Genomic DNA, 5,518 nt, shown 5'->3' on the forward strand with positions numbered 1-5,518 from the left:
GCAACCAGAGAACATAGAAAGTGCATGATTTTTGGTGACATCAAGCAACTACGGAAGTTAACTTTGGATGGAAAGTGTGATGATGAGAGTGAAGAATAATGTTGATTGACATATGACCAACTGATAAATACATTTGCGGGTCATCTTGGGAGCCCGAGCCTGTAATGTCATCAAGCAACCAGCTGGTGCGATGCATGATGAGAATTCACTTCCACTGTGTGCAAAGCCTAAACCTAATAACTGGTTGTGCCACTCTAGGCAGCAATAACTGCAATCAAGTGTTTGTGATAACAGCAAATGAGTCTTTCACATCACTGAGGAAGAATTTTGTCCCAGAATTTTATTTGTGGTGCTTTATTTATGTGCTCTGACGCAACATTTAAAGTTGCGTCAGAGCATCTCAATCCAGTAAGTCCAGACTTTGACTGGGGCACTGCAAAATATTAATTTTATTTTTTTTAACCAGTCTGAGGTGGACTTACTGGTGTGTTTCGCATCATTGTCCTGCTGCATAGCGCAAGTGCTCTTGAGCTCCATGGCATTAACTAATGTTTTTTCTGCTAGAGAGCACAATTCATGGTTCCATCAATCACAGCAAGTTGTACTAAAGCAGCAGGGCAGCCCCAGACCATCACACTACCACCACCATGTTTAAATGTTAGTATTATGATCTTGTTATGATTTTCTGTTTGATGTCCAACGTAACGAGACTCAAACTTTCCAAAAAGTTTCGCATTTGTCATGTGAGTCCAGCGAATATTTTCCTAAAAGTCTCAGGTATCATCAAGATGTGTTTTCTGGTCAGCAGTGGTTTTCTCCTTGGAAATGGATGCCATTTTTGTCCAGTCTCTTTTTTATTGTTGGATCATGAACTTAGACCTTAACTGAGGCAAGTGAGGCCTGCAGTTCGTTGGGTGTTTTTCTGGGTTCTTTTGTGATGTCCTGGATGAGTCGACGATGCACTCTTAGAGTACCTTTGGTACGTCGGCCACTCTTGAAGGTTCGTCGCTGTTCCATGTTTTTCCACTTGTGGATAATGGCACTCACCATGGTTCACTGGAGTCCCAAAGCCTTAGAAATGGTTTTGATAGGTGTCATTGACTTTGATGCATTAATTTTTGAGAAACTGTAGCCTACTTCATTACCAGTTCTTGTGTGAAATACTAACACTGGCACAGGGCCAGATAGGTGGATACTTATTTTCCGTTAATAAATGAGGACAAATATGTTTTCAATGTCCTATCTATTTGTAAATTAAATCAAAATGTGGTTAGCCTCTGTGACCAGCAAAATGGCACCTTCAAACCCTTTTATAGAAGAAACACTTAAATATGAAGGCAACCATCTAGATGAACTATACTCATATCATTTCTATACTTTTTAAATCCTCATTAAAGGACAGCTTAATGTGAGTTTAGAATCGAAGTACCAACCAAGAAAGACTGTTCACCAGAAATGTTGAACTATTGCTTTAAACTTCAGCTCTGCACAAAAGAGGCCCACCACTATCACCCCGCTGTTAGCAAACTACTACACACACACATGCACACACACTCCTGATTCATCTACACCTCTCCCGGCTTAACAGCTGGGTTCGCAGACACCTCCCTTCCCCTGCTGCTTTGACAAGGTTGTTGCGTGCTGATAGCGGGCAGCCAACTTTTGAAGCCCCTGCTTCTGAATCTCTAGCTGCAGAAAAAAAGGCACACTCATGCTCGCTGTATAGTCTGACCAGGCTTGTCATGGGTTTTGAGGGTATAAGCAGACAAAAGCTTATAAAAGCTTATCTGTTTTGTTGGTTTATCATGTCAAAATTCATTAGCATCCCAGGCCTCCATTCTGCCCTGGGGCGCCTTGACACTTTTCCCTTCTTTCCCTCTGACCAGCCAGCCTATTGTTTCCTTTTTCTCCCCTGGTACTAGGCCCATAGCTGGACTGGCCATCGAGCATACCGGGCATTTGCCCGTGGGCCGCTGGCGACTTTTTGTTTTTATGGGCCGATCGATTCATTTTTTTTTTTTTTTTGGAAGGGTATAAATAATGAAAGGTGTTGGATTGGCCAATTGGTCATGATCGACTCTGGGCTGGACCAATTACAGCGAGGAGGTCGGATGCACCCTCCCCCTTGTTTAGCAATCTTATAGACGAACTAAAGAAAATGGAGAACAAAAAAAGGAAAGGAGGTGCAGAAAAAATTAGGGCCAAAAAGAAACAAGCCCTTCAGGCAGACGCTGCCAAATGTGTAAAAATAACTGAATTGTTTGGCGGTAGCTATGGCATAGCTTCCACAGATTTAGCAACATCAGCAAGTGGTGGAGGCCAGCAGGTGGATAAGGGAAAGGGAAGGCAAGAGGAGGAGAGACCCGAGGCGGCCGCCGGTCATAGTGGCAGAAGAACTGAACTTCAGGTAAGAAGTTATGACCTGCTGTCTATCTGTGTCAGATATAAACCAAGTTTAGTTGTAGTTTGTTTTCGTTGTGCTGACTTTTTACAGTCGCTTAGAATAACTGGTACTGCGTACTAGCTAGCATGACAGAGTTTATATACTGCTGGGCGGGTGCTATGAAGTTACTGATAGTAAATTTTATTTTATGCTTAAGGTTAGTTTCTCAAACTCCTCAAAATCTTAACAAATTGTGCCAATCCTTACATGTTGCACCAGGCTGATTTATCATCAAAAGTGGAGAAGTCTGTGACAGAGGAGACAGAAGAGCAAGAGAGAGAAATAAAAGAGCAAGAGAGAGAGATGGAGATGGAGAGATGACTTTATGTCATCCATGAGGGATGCATTTGACATATGTTTCACATATTATAGCCCAACAAGTTACTTATAGCAATTTAAATATGAGCAATCAGTTTTTGGCAAATACCGGAAATCGGTCTTTGGCAGACAATCACTTTTTGGCACAACACCGGCTATTGCAGTTAATAATACAACAGCTTCTTGCCATTTTTTGTGTTTCTTTTTATCGCTGTGTAACTGAGTTCAATTGAAAGCCTGCATGCGCTAGTACCGCTTGCCACAAGTTCCCAGAATCCTTTGCGGTTTTACCCCTGAATGACGTGGGCCGGTCTCTAGTCAAAATGCCCGGGCCGATTTTTTTGTCCCAGTCCAGCCCTGACTAGGCCACATATACTTTGAACATATACCAGCTCCAGAACACCGCCCAACCTCTGACCACCTCCTGCGGAGATTGCAAGGTAGAGGGATCTGTGCCGAGAGCCCACTGACTATCACGCTGCAGCAAGATTTTGCTGTACACTACCCCAGCAGCAGCAGCAGCACTCTTATGGCCATTTGCATCTGTTCCATGAGCTTTTAAACCCTTTCATCCCACAACACAAATGAGAGATTTAGTCTTTCATCCCTGCATGTAAGCTTGAAACCAGAAACAGTCAGCCACTTGCTGTCGTATATATATGGCCAGAGGGGGAAAAAAGGAAAGTTACAGCCTTATGTTCATGAGCCAAAGCTCCACCAAGGCTTCAGATTCCGTAAATCTCGAGGGCAAACCCACATTTATAATTCCCCCCTCATTGCTCTCCTGTCTCCTGTCTGCAGCTCGAACCAGCCGCATCAGAAGGCTGTGACAGATTACGCTTTGAGAGCGACCTTCTCAAGAATGAAGTAGACCGGGGCAGGGCAATATGAGCCTGCAGTTACGGAGTGCTATTGTGTCCCGATAGGTAAACGGTGTCACTCGCTGTCTGGATCCCTGTGTATTCTGACAGACTTTATCAGCTGGCCTGGAGAGCACTCTGCGGCAAGTGTCAAGATAAAGCTGAGATAGATCAAACAGACGACGGGAAGATTTCAATGGCGGGCTTCAGCAAGGAGTTCAACAGACACACACACATTAACTCCATGGTTGCTTATCAGACCAGCTCTGCTCTGAAATATGATGAGAAAAAAATACCCCAAAGCAGGGGTAAACAAACAAAACCCACAGGTGGACTTAATTCACAGATGGACGCACAGCAGCAAGCCTTGGCATAGAGGAGGCGGGTGTGCACACAAGCCTATACGTCTTCCTGTGTATTACTGCACATGTGCAGTTGCCTGTTTACTGCATTTTTGTTTTGCATTCCCATTTGTGGGTGCACGATTAAATGTGGCTTGCATGTTGCCAGTGTTGTGCTATAAATAGCCAAGATTTTATTTAGATGTTAGAGAAAGAGACAGAGAGCGAGAGAGAGAGGGCTCTCAAATGAGTTGCCATAGCAACAGGCACGTTCAGGGGCCCTGCTTGTGAAGGAGGGCAGGACTGGGGGTGGGGGAGTGGAGGAGTGTGTGTGTGGTGGTGGTGTGGGGGGGGGGGGCTGAAGACATGATAATGTTAGTCTGTCTGCAGCCTCGTTTTCTCTCAAAGCAGTGAGCAGAAACCCATAAACTAAGCTTCATAATGTCAGCCCCTAAAAACACAAATTAATGCCTGCCTTTGTTTCTCATGCCCCAACTCTTTCCCTTCCTCATCGTCACCCTGACTCACTTTTGTCGACCCCATTCTTTGTCCCTCTTTCCTCTACATCCCTCCATCCTTTTGTCTGCAGACTCTTGACTCTAGACTCTGTCTTGCAGCAGCACCCTCTGCTGTGGAAGAAATCACCTGAAAGATTACTCTTTCGGCTCAAGCACTTTTCCCCCAAGTGTGTGTGTGTGTATGTGAAGCTGGCCATCTGTGACCAGGTTGGCATGATGATTAGATACTCACACACACACAGACACACACACAAGACAGGTTGAGGGGCGATCATAATGACCAGTGTAAACACAAAGTAGATAGCACTAGAGTGGTTTCAGTTCATTTTCACTGAGGCCCTCTTTGCATTAGCGGTCAACAGACCAATCCATTGCAAACACTGCTGTGACAGACGTGGTTCTTGAGATAATAGAGACAGTTTTAAGCACGCACACACACACACACACACACACACACACATTGTTTCAGTGTGCTTGTTCCTCATTTTTGCGAGGAAAGTACAGCTGTTTACTGAACATGAAAATGGAAATACAGTATATGCGGCAAAAACAGAGTTTGTACAATTACTGAATTTGAAAGTCAATATTTGTTCTGACCACCTTTATTCTTCAATACTTCAATACAGTCTGAACTCTCCTAGTCTCCCTAATCAAAATAATATCCAAACTTCCCTCAGATTTTAGTTGATTTTCAGATTTTAAAAGTAGGAATTTGAAATTTCTTAGGATGTCACAAGCCAGCTGCTGGTTACTAATTTCTACTAAGTTACTAATTGATGGTAAATGATGATCATGCTTTCCTGTGAAAATGCCCTAAAATATTTCTCCTTCCCTGAGACATTTTGCTTGTTCCCCATTAAGCTCTTCATATTCAATTCCTGCAGTGAAGACTGTTGAGGTGGATAATCCCACTGCACAGGTCATTGCGCCTGACTCACAGGTATGTATCTGCTGAACCTCAGAACATCCTGAATCGAGTTCCTGAAACACGGTTTCCAGTCCAAAGGCATCAGAGAGACAAGCAATCATGCAAGCAGC

The sequence above is a fragment of the Simochromis diagramma genome, unplaced genomic scaffold, assembly GCF_900408965.1.
Source record: "Simochromis diagramma unplaced genomic scaffold, fSimDia1.1 OVJJ01000411.1, whole genome shotgun sequence".
In the NCBI taxonomy this organism is placed as follows: Eukaryota; Metazoa; Chordata; class Actinopteri; order Cichliformes; family Cichlidae; genus Simochromis; species Simochromis diagramma.